Source organism: Falco peregrinus, chromosome 7 (genome assembly GCF_023634155.1).
Source record: "Falco peregrinus isolate bFalPer1 chromosome 7, bFalPer1.pri, whole genome shotgun sequence".
Classification (NCBI taxonomy): Eukaryota; Metazoa; Chordata; class Aves; order Falconiformes; family Falconidae; genus Falco; species Falco peregrinus.
The window spans coordinates 52,442,657-52,459,611 of record NC_073727.1 but is presented as its reverse complement, the minus strand read 5'-3'; the positions used below and the strand labels follow the sequence as shown (position 1 = coordinate 52,459,611).

At 43.1% G+C, this 16,955-nt stretch overlaps 1 long non-coding RNA gene across 1 annotated transcript in view; it reads left to right on the top strand.

Moving 5' to 3' along the window:
- The first annotated feature begins 282 nt into the window (after positions 1–282).
- Positions 283–16,955, top strand: part of LOC114010352 (uncharacterized) — a 188,856-nt gene continuing 172,183 nt past the window's right edge. The window contains exon 1 of the long non-coding RNA XR_008748098.1: positions 283–849. This is a non-coding gene — a long non-coding RNA (uncharacterized LOC114010352). The remainder of the gene's footprint in view (positions 850–16,955) is intronic.

Here is a 16,955-nt window from a genome sequence, read left to right as displayed (position 1 = left end):
CCCAAAGTCTAGTCAGCTGCAAAAAATAAATGTTTCTGGAGCTGAAGGATCATGTTGCAGAAGCGTGTGACTGCAAGACCTAGATTCCTTTGCCTGCTCCCCCGGGCTCTTTCCTTAGGTGTTTTTTAGCATTATTATTTGTTTTGGGAGGGGAAAAAATCATCTTCCCTTCAGCCTCTTGCTAGAGGTCCAGACTGCTTACGTCTGAGCGCCCCTTATCATTTCAGTGAATGGCAATTGCAGCCTTGGTGCTGTTATAGCAATGAAGCTACAGACGTCATTGCCTCCTGTTGGACGTGAGATGTGTCCAAGCATCAGCCCCTTTCGCTTAAGAAAAACTCTTTAACTTCCACGCAGCCGACAGGCAGGCTTTTCTAAGATCCTGTGGACCCAACATTGTATCGATAGAGTTATATCTTTTTATTTATATATACATAGACACACACAGGTGTGTATGCGTATGTGTGTTTGTACGTATGTATATAGAGAGACAGAAATAGATAAATTAAAGCCGCAGCTCTGTTGCAAGCTCCTCTAAAATTTCCTGCTCGCCAGAGTAGCTCTCTGCATCGTTTTGTTAAATACAGCCCGGCGGGAAAGCCATCATCAGTCAATTTCGGGTAACAAGGAAGACTTGTTGAACACCTTGTTCTCCAGACCCCGGGAAGATGCTGGGCTGCTGGAGCGTGGAAGAGCCAGGATTGTGCCCTGAACTTCACCCACTTGGCAGCCGCTATTCATAAACCATTTCCCCTTTCCTCCCCTGCCTCTGCCTCCCGGACTGGGAATCTGCTCTTTAAAGTTGACCTGAAGGGGAAAGCAGAGACGAGCTTGTGCATAGTTTGGAGGGTAAGTTGTGTCCTCACCCCCTCCTCCCGCCCCCCCCCCCCCCTACCCCCCACCCCACCCCCCCGCGAATAAATACCCGCTAGCGAGCCTTGGAGTCCGCCAGGAGAGGGGGCAGGTGGCGGGGGGGGAGTGGGGGTGCGGAGCGGCCGGGAGTCCCCAGGGGAGCGGCACATCTTCCACCCGGGACTGAAAGGGTTACAGCGGGAGCGAGAAAGACCGACCGACCGACTGCGGTGGTACTGACTTCACGGCGGAGTTCGCAAGGTGCGAGTTGCTGGTGAATATTCCCAGCCGGCTCGCAGCCCCGCTCCGCCGCCGCTCCCGCAGGTGCCGGGCGGGGTGGCCGCAGCCCCCGCCCCTGCCCGCCGCCGGCCCCGGCAGCCTCCGGGGAGCCCAGGATCCCCGGCTTCCAGAGCACATGACCCCTGCAGGGAATTTAGCCTCCCTGCACCTGCAGGCTCTTGTCATCCCTCCTCCTCTGCTCCCGGCTTTCTTTTTAATCCTCTCATCACCTCCGGCTCCCCCCCCCCCCCCCCCATCCATTCAGCTTTTACCTTTGTGTCGTGTGTGTCGTCCCCCCCCCCCCCCCCCCCTTTTTCTAACCAGAAGGAATCCCAGCAGGGGAAAATAATATCCATCAGCTCCCTCCTTCCCCCGCTTCCCCCCCCCCCCAAAAAAAAAAAAAAAAAAGCACCACCCGCTAACATTTGGAAAAACAACAGAGGACTGTTGCCTCTCTCTTTAATTTTCACTCACACACTCAGATGAATGAGCAGGGAAGGGGGAGACCTTCAACAGCCCCTTTAGACATGGGGCTGAATTGATGGGATTGTGATTTGTAGGATTTCTCCACTTAGTCCCTGCCTCCTACTTGCTCTCCAGCCACTCCAAAGTCTCTTCCCCTCTCTTTAAGCAGCGATTTCTTTCAATCTCTCTCTCTCCCTCCCCGTGTCTCTCTCCCTCACACTCTCCCTCTCTCTCCACATACACTCATCTCCCCGGAGAGAGAGAGGAGAAACTCAACTCCCAAACACCGACCAGATGTCGAAGAAACGCAAAGCCCTGGAGGGTGGCGGAGCCCGGCTCCCCCCCGAGGACCCCAGAGCCTGCTTTGGGGCCGGCGAGGAGCAAGGTAGGGCGGCGGAGGCCTGCAGGTGGCCGGGCGGTTGGCAGCCGGGAGCCCACCGCAGGGGCGCGTCAGCCTGGCTGGCCTCCTGCAGCCCACCGACACTGGGGTGACTTTGGCGTTTAGGCCAGGCTGCTCCCACCGCCGGGCTCGAAACTGCAGGGCTGTCCCCACCGCACCGACACCAAACTCCTGAGAGGGGAAGGGTTAAGGGGGGCAAGGGGAAAGGGGTGTGGGAGGGTGGCTGAGGGGGGCGGCAGGACGGGACTGCTGATCGGTCCAGGCTCCCTTCCCCGCTGCAGTTTGTCGCTGGCATGGGCATAGCCACGCTGCCTCATTGATTTGTAGCTTGTGTAAATCTGTTTGCAGGGCGCTCCTAGTTTGGGCAGCAAATGAGCTATAGGCACCTAATATATACGTTGCGGTTTTGCGTGGGTCCAGTTTCCTTCAGCAAGCCCCCGTCCCTGGTGCGATTTCGATTGCGTCATGTTGAGGCTTCAAACACTGCACTTGCAGCGCACTTTGCATCCAGCTAAAGTTGGTTTTCCCTCAGCCTTGGTGCTTTGCTGTAATTTTTGAGCTCCAAGTATTTGTGGTGAAAGCTGCTCTGTACTTTTTGACAAGATAATATCAATGTAGCAGCTGAGTGGTGTAAAATCAGCTATGCACACAAGTGTGAGGGAGTTCTGCAGCTGAATTTCTTGTTGTTGTTCAGCCAGCCCAGTGGGTTCCCTTCCTTTGTGTTTATTTTAACTAAGTGGGCCCAGATGAACCAAGCTGAGCTACAGGGCTCTGGGCTTGTGGCTGTAATGCAGAGAGGAGAGGAAAATACCGGTTGGTCTCAGAGCAGTGTTTCAGGCTGTTGCGAATGGCTCTGGAGGCTACGGTGGGAGATGGTGGGTGTGTGGTGGGTTCAGATGACGATGTGAATGTGTCTCTGTGTGTGCTCGAATTCAGAAATGTGGTGCTGTTGCCTGGGCAGGTGTGCACAGAGCAGAGAGGGATGGAATGAGTGTGTTCTCCAACATGGAGTCTGTGGCCCTTTTTGTAAAGGATGTGAAGGATCATAATGTCACAAGTCACCCAGATCATGAAATTCACTCGCCACCATGGATGTTTTTGCTTTTTGCAAGGAAATGTCTCCAGCACAGTGGCTGGTGTGCTCTTCTGGTTTCATTAGAAAGGAGCACTGGTAGTGATTCACCATATCTCTCAAAAGATATGGTTTAGGGTTTATGTGGTTGTTGGTTTTAAATTGCTTGGCTCTCCCACAAGAGAATAGGATCCATGTTCATATTTTATTGTCATTTCTCTGCTTAAGACCAGTCTTGACATGGGAGGGACATTTTCAGACCCTGTGAATTACTTTATTTGCATGACAGCATTCGATGTTTTTGCAATGTGGTATTTTGCTGTTACTAACCTGGAAAATCTTACCTCTTTGTCAGCAGTGGAGGAGGTTAAACACAGAAAGGGCATTCAGCATAGACCTGCAAGTTGGCTATAGGTTACATATGATTTGAATGTAAATCTATGCCAGTAGTGGGTATAGGAGCACCTTACACATTATTGTGATGCAGTGATGTGTGCCTGGTTTTTTTTAATGCTTGCTTTTTTTTTTAAAAAAAACCTCCACAATAGTATTTCCTATAATACTTCTGGTTATATAAGAAGAAGCAGAAAACAAAATATAACTTTAAAACAGGATTGTTTTTTCTTGATTTCAGTGTGTACAAAACAAATTAAATGCAAAGTAAAATAACATTTAATAAGGCATTGATGTGTATTTAAAGAGAGTAAATAAAGTATCATTTTCCTTGTAAGGGGACACAAGGTATTTTGTAAATCAAACTGATTGAAAACCTGTGCTTGCACCTAGGTAATCCAGGCTTGTGTTGTCTTTGACACAGTAAATGATAAAATTAAATTAAAAATATAGTTTTATTTATGAGCTCAAATTTATTTTTGTGAACTTTTATTCTGTTTATTTTCTCCCTCCTATTTCACAGGAAGGAATGTTGCTTGTTAATTACATTGTCTGTGACTACGTAACTGTAGAAACCATTAAGAATGTGCAATGTATCACAATGTTGTAGGGAGTGTATTTTTGTGTGAGATGGTGGATGTGGAGCTTTCTTAAGGCATGAGGTGTACAGGTAATTTTTTTTTTATTAATCTGAAGTATTTCTCCATGAAGCACTGTGCTCTTACAGCAGGTTTGCTACCTCTGTGGAGAAGGCATACTTGCTAGTTTGGAGGGAGAGTGTGTAATATTTGCCCAGAAGTATGGAAAAGCCATGTAACTCCTGGGTTTTAGCGTTAAAACGTGTGTGCATTGGGAGCAGGGAGGCGGGGAAGGGGAAATGGGCATTAGTAAACGAAGGGAAGAAAAATACAGAGCTCAGATTTCTGGAGGCTGCCAAATCCTGTGTTCCTGCAGAAGTCGAATGCAGAAGCCCTGCTGTCCTCTGCTAATGAGGTGACTTCTTTTGGTGACAGAAGCATGAGCATGCGAGAGCCTGGATCCAGGTCTGCCATCTTACGTCTCTGTGTCACCTAGTCAGCTGAGGGCATGTGTCGCTAACAAATGAATCTCAGACCCTGAGACCTGAGGGTCTGCACTTCAGTCTGCACTCTCTTAAGATCTAAATTCTTAGCTACTCCAGACTGTGTTGGATATTTGGCCAACTGAAGTGTGCACTTGCGGAGTTTCATTCAGCTCTTGTTTATCCTCGCTTGGCAAAGCTGTGGGTGGACAGACACTATGTAGGCCACGATACAGATTTTTTCAAACTTTCCTGGTGTGGTTTTGTTTTTAGTCTCCTTCAAAGTACTTTATGAAGGACTCTCTATTCTACTGTAACCTTGCCTCTTATTATGGGGCCTGGTGCTCTACATTTCGAGCCTCACTGGTGTGGACAGGAGGGATGAGAGTTCTCAGCATCTCCCACCTTCTCAACAGTGAGAGCCTGAACCTGTCTAACTTGAGGCACTTCACTGCTTCACTTTATTAAGAGGTGAGCTTCTGAGGCTCATTCCCCTAATCTGTGGAGACAGTGGCATTTCTGGGGAGAATTCAAATTTTTATGTGAGCTGAATTGCCTCTCAGAGGTGCCCCCTTCTTTCCATTGACTGTGCAGGGAGCCTATAGGGTAACTGCACTGTTTCACTTGTACCAGTCTAAGTGGCAGAAACTCCAGCAAAGCTGATAGGGTCTTAGCAGAGAAACCAGATACGGTCATTCAGGGCAGTCGCCAGCATGGAAAAGGTGGGATCTGCCTGCTGAAACGCAGCAATCTGGACTCCCTTTATAGTCAGGAAGCAGAACATTTCTAGGGAGCAATTAATCTCTTCCTGAAGTGGAAGTCTACATTTAGTCAGCAGAATCAGATCTGAGAAGTGCTGTTTCTGCCAATTGAATATAAAGGTAGTACAAACACCTAGCATGGATGTAGACAACTGTATTTCAGCAGATGACTCATGCCTTTTGACCACATCTTTCAGGCTTCAGTGCAAGTCAAATGGCAAAGGTATTTTTCAGCTGTATTTGAAAAAGAGGTCTTCCCTTCTGGTCATAACCCCTTTTGCTCAAAGTTGTAGCACAAAAAAATTCAGGAAGGATCCTGTTTTCTGTGAATCGCTGTTTTCTATGAATGTGTTGAAAGCTAGCGTGGAAGATGTGAAAATGGAGGCTGTTGGTTTAAAAACAAAATGTGGATGCTTCTCAGGACCAAATGCAACATAACATTGTGCCTGAATTATTCAATAATGCTGCTCACAATTTTCTAGTAGTTCCCAGATACAGTATTATACAGTATTTTGGAAATTTTCTTGCATTTTTAAGCATGATGGATTCAGGGAAGGAAGAATCTCTAAATTCTCATTGGGCTGCTCTTTCTCTATTTGGATTGCGTATGAAGATAAACAAACACGTTTCTTCTTCCACCTCCCCTGCAGTCCAGTTATTCAGGGTGCTGAATGGTCTCCACTGTCACAAATATGAGTGATAGCTGGGAGTGTTCTGTGCTTTACAAAATCGGTCTCTAAAGAGAGAACTGTTGCAAAACAGAAGCAAAGTTGAACTCCTGTCTGCCCAAGAGTAACTTTTAAGATGTGATTACTTTCTTTGAATTCAATGGGACTGGCCATGTGCATAAAAGTTGAACATGTGCGTAAGGAAGTGTTTGCAGGATTTTGAGGGTCTTAGTTGTTATTAACCAAGCCCTCTTGAGGGTCACTTGTATGCAAAGGATACTTCCCTAGTAATTACTAGGGGGAGCAGTTTATACTAAACTGTTCTCTCTGACTAATACCAGATGATTTGTGTGAGTGCTTAGCATTCATGTTTGTCTTGAACTTTGGTATTAAGTTATTAATTATCATTAAATCTTAGTTTGGGATCATCAGACATAGGAAACCACATTCTGTCCTGTTATTCAAGGCTTATGTTGATGTAATAGAAATTGGAATAGAACCCGACTTCTGAATGATGGTTTTCCCCTTATATTTGGTCTTCATCAATACAACTACAGTTACAGTCTTCACACTGTTTGTTGTTTTATCATACAGGTGACTATTGGGATTCCTTTGAGCTCTGCAAACTGTTGTTGATCTTTGTGTTTCTCTGATATAGGTGGAAAACCAAAGCATTTCTTCCCTTGTGTGTGTAATTTGAGGCTTCCGTTTCTCCTGTATTTACTTTTCTCCATCCTCTGTGTTCTGGCCATTCTTTTCTTTCCACTTAGCGTCTGATCCCTGAAACAATCAAGCCCTCTCTGTCTCTGGATCCCACTCCAGAAGATGTGGCTGTTCGGAGTTAAGGTGTTTAGCAACAGAGGCTTACATGTTTGTGAGGGCATGGGAAAAAGAAGGGAATTATTGTACAACTTGGGCTTTGTGCTGATACTGCCACAGCACAGAAAAAAGTGATCCTTTTGACTTCATTCAGAGAAAAAGGTTTGTGTCACCAAAAAGAAAAATAAATGCATCAACAGCTTTTTAAGAGCTTTGTTAATGGAAAAGCAGCCATGCTTTCCAAAGCTGATTAGCTCGATGGTTACTGATACTTTCCTGGGTTGGATTTTGGTTTTTGATCTCTTTATCCTGAGACAGTCAAGGATCTGCTTTCCAGATACTGTGAACAGTAGATGGGGTCTAACTTTTGCATTCAGAGGATCAAATTCAATGTGATGAAAAGGAAGACAGTTTTACCAATCCACTTCAGTGTATGTGAAGCTGCAAACTGACAATACTGGAAAGACGTAAAGCTAAGGAGAATTCAGAATGTTTGGGAAGAGAGAGCAAGGACAAGGTATATATGCTGTGAAATAGTGTTGTAAGCGCTCCCTGGAAAAAAATACCTTCCTCAGGTGTTGTTGCTGACTTGCCTTCCCACCCACTGTCTCATAAAGACCGCTGAGGAGCTCTTCTGTACCCATTTGTTTTAGAAAGGTATGTTAGTGTGTGCCCAGGTATAAGTTTATGAGCCTTGTCTGAAGTAAAATACAAAGGCTAACGCTTGAGTGTTTTGCTGAGTTGGTATTTCCATGTAGGAGAGGACTTTTCTGTCCAGCAGTGCAGTACTGCCTGGTACAGCTTGGTCTTGAGCTGCTGTTAGCAAGATGTGAGGTCACTCTCTGCATTTGAGGGAGAAAAAAAGCTATCCCAACTGATGTCATGAGGCAGAGCAATAGGGAAAGGGGGTGATATTTTAAGTACTTGACATAGTTGCTTTGGTTGGAGAGTGTGACTTTGGGTGAATTACTGGCTTGCCCTATAAATAAATTCACTCAAACTTTTAAAAATGGAGATAACTTTTTAATTATTTGTGGGCACTTAGATATTTCAGCTATGCCGGTCATGTAGCATGTATGGTAATGCTATAAAAAATGCCTAGTGAGTCAGGAATCGAAATTTCAGCTAAAAGCAGTGGAGAAGTCTGAGTGACTGTTAAAAATGGGGCTTTGGTTAAATAACCAGCCTTTCCAGGAAAAAAACATCTCTTGAAGCTTTGTGATGACTATTTGAGACTCTGTTTTGAGCTCCACAAAGCTGTAGGATAGCTGCTGTGATGGTGGGGCTGTGAGTGCAAGATGTTCGTCCGTCCTGGCTGGCCCCAGCGTGCAGACGGTGATCCTGCAGTGTACAGTAAGTGTTAATTCAAGGTAGCAACTGCTGTTCAAAATGGAGTCAAGCTGTGCAGTTGGCTGAGTCTATACCTACTGGTTGCTTTCTCCCTACCTAGAGAGTCAATGGGGAGAGAGTGGCTTTGAAAAAGATCTTCAATGGAGACATCTTCCTGGCTGCACAGTGAGCTGAGGGGACCAGGACTGGTCTTTGGGAGCCCAGCCCTCACCTGGCCTTGGGTGCTCCCTTGACTTGTAGAGGTGCCCTGGGTACTTGGGACCCTGGCTGCCAGAGAATAAAGGCTCTTAAGTTAGGATGCTTTCTAAAACTTGCAGAAAAAGCTAAATAGGGAGGGCAGTCATAAAGATGAGAGGATTATATAGGAAGAGAAATTGAAAATGTAAAACTTTTCAGGTTTCCTTTAATTTCTGGCAGAATGAAAATCTGTGTGAGCCTCCTGGATTTACTCACAATGTGTTGTATTGTTTCTGTTTGTTTTCCTTAGCCACTCTCCTCTTTCTGTAAACAAACAAACAAGCGAAGCTGCTTCCCTATTCCTGAGCAGCCAAGGAATGCCTATCTACCCCCCTTACTATGAAATGCATGAGGGAGAGTCCTGGTCTCCCTGTTAGGGTGCCCATGTTCACTTGATCTCGCAGTGTTGGCAGGAGGGTGCGTTTTATTGATGATACCACTTCGCCAAGGTTTCTGAACATATCTGAGTCCAGTGCTTCTGTACAGGAAAGGACAAGAGTTGCACAAGCCAAGTGACATGGAAATGCAGATGTATTTATTTTTAAAGGCATTGTGGTGTTAAGATGCAAAAACAGAGATTCTACTTGTTTATTAATGAAGTCACTTTGCATTTTCACCCTGTGACCTTAAAGTTTTTGTACTATTTGGGCATAGTCCTGTTTTTAAGTTACTAGTGATAATGCAGAAACCTTGGCAACTCAGTGAGCAACAGTTGTGGCTTTATGCTGGAGGAGGGGAAGAGAGATGCTGTCTGGTTTTGATGAGCTCCAATACAGTTGGTTTGTGTGTTTATCACGTCAGTCATGGTGTAATGGTTAATAATGTTGACATTTAAGTTGTGCCCACACATGGGGCAATTGAGCTTGTGTTCCTAAGCTCATTCATAATGTGTCTGCTAACATGTGGAATGAGCAGCTGTATTTCGGGTGTCAAGCTATATTAAAGCTATCCGCACTGTTTTAGCTGAGTACTGTATGTCAGCTGAGGGACAGTTAGTAATAAGATTGATTCATACATTGTTTTTCAGTTAGTGTTGGGCCCAAACATAATAAAGCAAAATTAAAAGTGAAAACCAGTACAATACAAATCAGAGGTGGAGGATTCATAGATGACAGCAGTATGAAATGATAATTACAAGAGATGAGAGCGGAAACCAAGAGAATCCTTGGATTGTACCTGGAAAGCACTAACAGATATCCAGCCTTGAAGGGAAGACTTAAGTTTAGAGATGAAGGCAGAAAAATGACAGAGTGAAGATGAGAAAGCACCTGGAGAAAGCAACCTCTGCATGACCATAGGCTAAACGTCAGAAGAACACTATCCTTAGGAATAGCCCTTTTCTTCATAATCATTTTTATGCAATTGTCTTAATCTTTATGTAGCTGTTAGGTTAGCATAACAAATTAATATCTATGAAAGATAAGTAAATTGACTGTTCTGTTCTGTTTGTGATCAGGTTAGCCTTCTAGACATTGCCCATGGAAAATGTGATTTATTTTTCACTTTTAGTCTTTATTTACCTGCATTATTTTTCTGTCATATGTTCTTTAGCATGGATACAACCAAGATGGGTTTATGCTGTCTATAATTATTTTTCAGGCTTTGCAGATCTTCTGTGTATATTGTTAATCACTTTCTAATGTTATGTTTTGTAACTAAGGATTGCAGATGAGTAAGATCAGATGGTAGGTCTCTGTTTTAACTGCCCATGCAAGTTTGCCACCTGTCTTTGGGAAAAAAAATTAAGTAAGTTACAGATGGCTTCAACTTCATGTGACCTTGCCAGAAATGGGACTAGGAGCACTCACACCTAGAGGCTGTCAAGAAACAATTAAGTCGCCTTCCTCCTGCTTTTCTACTGTTTCTTGCCGTCTGTATAAGACTGCATGAGTGCGTCTAGTCTCTTTCAAGGCCAAACCAATATGGGCTCATGGAATCGCATCATGGCTCGTCTGGGCAGTGGTAACTAACAGCTGAATGTGCCTGCAGGGCATGAAGAGTGTCCTCAGTTGTGTGGAGGGAGCTGTGGACAGTTCTCCCTGCTCTGCCACACTTCCTCAGTGTAGAGAAGGCTTGGCTTCTTATGAAGCTCAGTACCTTCCCGGAACTGCAAGAAATGTTGCGCAGGTCAGTTTTTGCATTGATTACCTTAAGGCCCTTGCCTTCAGTGTTTTGGGGATGACGGTGGAATTTTTGTTTGGTTTTATTCTCTTTACAGTGTGTGAAGAACTGCAGCAATGGAACTTCTGGCTCCAGCAGACAGTGCTGTGGCTCATCTAGGGTTTTGAGGCAGGTCATGTGGATTGCATCAGGTTCAGGTCATGGCACCAGAAACAGGCTAGTTCTTAAGATTTAGATACTTTTCTGCAGAAGATCCTATCTGAACATTGGTCATTATTATACCACTTGTCCATTGACTTCCATGGCCTGTCAGTTTCAAAGTGTATATACTTACCTTAGCATGAGGGTGTTTGAAAATACTTGGGAGTCAGTGCTGTGTGCAAGAGCCACATGCTGAGGTTTAGGTGGGGAGTTGAAGGTGCACATGAGACACAAATATTTGACTACATAAAAGGCCTACAGTTAGCCCATCAACGATGCAGTATATAGCTCCACAGATTTTAAAACTACAGAAGAAGACAGCTGTGACCTAGCCACACACTTTCCTCTGCCACATCTGGGGGAAAGAGAGACCCACTGCATTTAGTCTGCGCAGGTAGGGAGAAAGCTACAGGTAGTCATCTTTTCCTATATATTCTGTGAAATACAAAGCCGCAGCCCAGACTGGTGGGAGCTACTACTTGCAAAGAAACCTAAATGTACACTTCTGCTAATGCTGCATGTGCAGCTTTGGAGAAGATTTTCATGAAGCCGTGAAGCTTCTAAACCCAAGGAAGCAGTGGATTAACACTGGGAAAAAGACTGATGTACTTATACACATACATGCTTTATACAGCACTTTTATTGGGTTTTGAAGGGCCAAAGCATCTGGATAATCCTTTATCTATGCTTCTGCAGCAAATGATGCAAGTGGCTTCTGGTATGCGGCTTCATAACAGGATGCTCTTGGCAGATGCCATTCATTCTGTGACTGCAACCCGAGCCTTGAGTGCTCCTGAGATTTTCCTTGGTAGGACTGTGGCTTCTTGCCCTCTTGTTGTATTACTCCCAGGTAAATGGAGAGTGGTTAGGAATAGGCTGCGCCTCACTGCTTTTTAAAGGCAGAAGATGTGTGACACTTAACCTTTAATTAATCATTAAAGCATTATAGCGGTCATTTTTGACTGGGAAACTGCAGAATAAGCACTGCTAACCCTAAAGCATTATATATTTTTAATTCAGGATTATAATAGCCTATGAAGGAAGGAGGAAGGAAAAATGTAAAGCTTAACATGAAGGAATATTTAATTTTATTCAGGAAACATTTTGGCAAAAATCCCCTGGATCTGCACAGAACCTACAGATTTAAGATGTCTTTGCACAGCCAGAGGCTGAGATCATGGCTGTCTAACTATAGTTGGATATTTTCATATCTGCCAAGTTTAGCCTTAAATAAATAAATGAAAAAAAGGTCATGCTTCATGCTTTGTTCAAACTCATGAAATGGTTCTCACTTAATATTCTAGGGGATAGTGACCTCCCTTTGAAGATACAGTCCTCCTGCTCAAAATCCTGCACGGAACCAAGAAAGTAGCTGTTTAAATGAATCCTTAAAATGTCTAAAGGTACTTTCTGGAATCCTTTAAAATGACCCTGGTTCAAGAAATCTGCTCTTCGTACTGCCAGGAGTGCAGTAAAGTCAATCACTGGAAATTTATTAGTTGTGGGCAATTGCGAGAGCGTTACCCAACATTAACCCACAAAAAGGAAAATTAACACAGTTAAGAGTAGTTCTTGCCAGTGAAAGATGAACAAATAGGAGCAGAAGCTGAGTGGGAAGATTCTAGCAGCAGGAGGGGGGAAACTGTAAAGATCATCTGTTCAGACGTGCTTTTTTACTTCTCCCTCTGCAAGTCCCCAGGTATCTCTCTTTCTCTCTCTCTTTTAAAGACACAAATGCAAATATACCTAATGGCTACTGTGCAATCTGCAATAAGGATCAACTAGCCAGGAGGCAGTTTTCAAGGACCACTGCGATCAAGGGTAATGTTTTTACAATGAGGTCATGTCCAAAGGCAGCTTCAGCTGATGGCAAGTTTGTGCTTGAGCACTGAATAAGCACCTTGTCTTGCGTGGTCCCTGCTCCGAAGGGTCTGCAATCTGATAAATCTGGCACACACATACAGAGCTGTATTTTCAAAATTGCTCATTTTATTGTTTTGGACTTTGGGGTTTTTTGTTTGTTTGAAGTCATTGAACTCTTCCTCCTTTATTGCTCTCTATTTACTCTTCTCTGCCTTAATACTCCAGCAAGGCAGTTTTGTGCAAACTGTTTTTCTTTACCTCAGAAATACTATAGAGTCCTGTGAAGACAACCATGAGATTGACAGAAGGGAAGCAGCAAACAGAGCGGAGTGTTTTCTGGTAGGCCTGCAAAGAGAGCAGGAGAGATAGGCAGGGAAGTTCTGTCTGCTTGCTTGGAATAGCGCACGTAGGTGAGAGCAAAATACCCAAAGTCAAACTCAAGAAATCTTGATTTGGCCAGAATGTTTTGCTTCAAGACTTCTAAACCAAAAAGTTCAGAAAAAACATCTCGCCTTGTTGTGCTATGTTCATAGTCACGGCAAACCACATACTGTCTTACGTGGCTTCTTGTGACCTTCAAAGCAATGACCTCTGTTCCCAGATACAGAGACTGTTCAAGTTTGCAGGCTTGTTATGACTCAGCTTGAATGAAACCAGTTAGTTTATATGAATTAATCCGTGAAATAGCTGATGGTTCATTCTGGTGTGGTAAGGTGGTCCTTTGCACTGTGTAGCTTTTGAGGGTGACTTCTTCACTGAGTTTAATATCCCATCTCCTTTTACTAAAACCAAAAGTCAGTGTTTTTAAAAGTAATGGGATGAGATGTGTAGCAGTTCTTGTTTAATCATCCTTTCTTTTACCTATTCGAAAATACTTTTCTTTAAAAGAAAGCGAATGTTCTTAGTATTTTATTCTGCTGTGAAAACTCTCTTGGGAAAAAAAAAGAGGAAAGGAACGGTCATTTATGCATTAAAACACCTTTCTTGGGGTATTTAAAGGCAACTTTTGCTTAGCATGAGGGAGAATTGTTTTAGGATGGTTGGTTTTTTTTTGTTTATTTTCTACTGCTCACTAAATCTAGTGGAAAGGAAAAAAACCCCACCTGGTGATCAGGGAAAATGGTTAACTAGTGTTTTTTTGGTTTGGATTTTTTTTTTTTTGGGTGTCATGCAGGTGAATTTATGAAACTTAATGGGCCTGGGTGAGTGTTACTGAGGACACTGCGAAGGTTATAGTAGTACAAGATTATTATAGTGCTTTGTTTGACCAATGGAGCTTTTTTCTACTGGTTGTGGTGCTAGGTAAACTGGGCAGGGCTTCCAGTATGGCTGTTGGAACACAAGTTGGATTTGCTTCCTTACAATAAAGATTTTTACAGAGTCTTATTGAGAATGGAAATCCAGGAAAAGATTCCAAACAGGGAATGCCGTGACTTCATTATACAGCTCCACTCACCATGTATCTGGTGTTTCATGTTGAGTTCTTCCTTTTTTGTTTTTCCCTCTAAAATGATCCTCCAAGTTCTCATGCAGTACACTGTCTGTGCTTTCCTCCTCTCCAATTGTTTATACTTAATTTAGAAAACCTAAATAATGCTATGATAATGTATAAGCTAGTGATTTTCCTTAACCATTTTCTTCCATCCTCCAGATGTCTCTGGAGTACCACATGGTACAGAAATTTCATTTGTGGAATGAGTGCTGGGCTGGACTATACAAACCCCATAACTACTTGGATGTCAGTTGGAGGAAAAATCATGTCAGGGCATCACTGGAAACTGCTGGCACAGCTCTGCTTTTCAGTAGCTTTTAGTTGTGTTCACCTTTCTCATTTTATTAGAAAATAATAAGACATTAAGTAACTTCTTATCTACCTTATGTCCTTGCATAAAAGGGAGTGTTGTGCTGGTGCTGTTAGAAATGCTGTTGAATTGTACAGCCGTGGTACTGAAGTTAATTAGAAATGGAGTATGTCTGGAGCATGGCATTCAGAAGTTATTACTAAAGTCCTGCATAAGTTTTTAATATTTGTAATGATATGCCTGCACAGTATTAATACCAGGTTAGGGGTTTTTTTTTGTGGCTATTGTTGCTGGGGTTTTGTTTGTTTTGGTTTTTGTTCCTTAATTGTCAAGTTTTGTCTCACAAGGCTCTGCTTATTTCTAGTTAAATGATGACCAGACACAATGGGTCTTGCGCTGTCATGACCAGTCCTTCAGCTGAGGTCAGAAACTATGAACTTCTTTAGCTGTTCCATCAGCTTGGTGAGATTGGTAAAAGATATTTTTTCTCACAATTTGCTAATTGCTGAAGAGCACAAAGACAACAAGACAATGCTGAACAAACCCAAATGTCTTTTTGTGCTGCCTCTGTGTTGTAGTTGTATCCATCTTTGTTCATTTTGCTTTCTTCTGCTTTTTCATCCTGGTAAAAACTCTTCTCCTTTTTTTTCCTCTTTCTAAATCTACCCTGCTTTGCTCAGAACTTGCTTTCTAAAGCATGAATGATCACTGTCTTGTCAGATCTGGGACTTGGTAAGGAATGGGGTTAGGGAATAAAGAAGGAAAGAGATGAGTTTTGGTGTCATTTCTGGCTCATTCTGCAGACTGAATTCTGCTATTTCTCATACTGGTTTCTTGCATTTGGGCATTTGTATTTTAAAATAACTTGAACTTAGGAGGTTGTTTGTCAGGTAGCAGAAGATGAGAAGAACCTACTCCAGAAAAGCTAGCTGAATTATCCAAGTGGAGCAGATGATACTCAGTAAGAGATCAAGGATGTACTGAAAGAATGGGGGAGAAAAGGTTACAAGAGTGGAGTAATAAATCTATGTACATATATATATAAAAAAATATATATGGTAATAAAAAAAATGCTATACTTGCTAAGTCTGAAACCTTTCTGTGGAGAAGCTGCTTTTGCCTCTTACCCCAGAATTCCTCAGCTTGACCACTGGTATTCGTTAACTGCAGGCCTGAACTTTCCTACCTGCCAGAAGAGATACTTTCAGTTGCAGGAATCTGTGGATTTTTTTTTCCTTCCTTAAGAAGATGACTTCTACCAGCCTACCAGAACTGATTTAAAATCGGTAATTTTAGATAAAATATTGATATTTAGCTTTTCCCCCCATATCTACATTATTAAATGCAATACTTTGAATTTGAGCATAGGTAGGAATAGAATTTCATTTCTGGAATCAATATTTTCCTTGCTGATATGGCAGAGAATATGGTACGTGATGTTAAGCCATATCCTTACATAGGGAAAATTGTTAAAGTTAGAGGTATTGCATTGGCCGGTGCAGCTGGGCTCTGCTTAACTACTCGAGAGCAACAAACTGATGCTGCTTGGGAAAGGGAGATTGGGATGAATGTAATACATTTTTGAAGGGTTTGTTGAACATATTAGAGACAATCTAATAAACTTGTATGGCATTCAAATGTCTTCTGTTGTCTTTGGAAGTTTCACATTTTGAACACCTGTGTTCTGAAAGTCCTTTCACAGCAGGAGGGTGCATTACCCAGATTATCTTTCTGAGTGGGCTCCTTTAGTAGGAGTTGCAAGCAGCCCTGTTCTCTATTTGACAGTTCTACCTTCACATTAGTGTGGGGGTCAATCACTGTTTGAAAAGTCTCGCTTTTGAGTTTTTACCAAACTGTTTTTTTCTTGTCTGAGGAGGTCTTTTTTTTTTTGCCTCCAATAGTGGATCATTTATCTCGTGGTAGCTTGAACATGTGTTTTGTATCAAGATTAGTGACTTATCCTGCTTCTTGTCTAAGCAACAGGCAGTTAGTAAAAACAACCTCTTCCCCTTGGAAAATCCTTTGGATCGCCTTGGGGTGGAGGGGAAGGGAGGGATTTTAGGGGGAAGGGTTGTTTGTTTTTAAATAAAATGGTCATTTAAGACATGACTTTTGTTGTGTTTACTGGAACTATCTCCCAGCACTAGGATCTGCTGGAGGAGGACTATTACTGATTAAAGCACTGAGCAGCGGTTGCTTTAAGAGAAGAGATGGCCTGCATTTATTTTGTTCCCTTTGTGTTTTCATATGTATGTAGGGATCAAAGAGGTAGGTTCTGTCAGCAGTTCAAGGCAGGACAGCACTGGAAAAGAGCAGACCAGATGCTTCTCAACTTAGGTTATTTAGGTCTTTGTTATATCCTAGGAGACCAAAGACATCCTGAGAAATGTTACCTGGTGTTTCCTGGCAGGCTCACTGAACACCCAAGTGGGAGGTACGAGGGCCAGCTTCCATGGTGTTCCAACAAAAAGAAAGCTGAGAGCAAAGTTTTTAGTAAATTTGTAAAAGGCAAATGTTTTCCCTGCTTTTTGCTAACAGTGTGCCCCGCTTGCCTGTAATTTTGAGACTGAAGCCAAAGAGCACACTCAGCAGCCTTCACAAATGATCTCTCC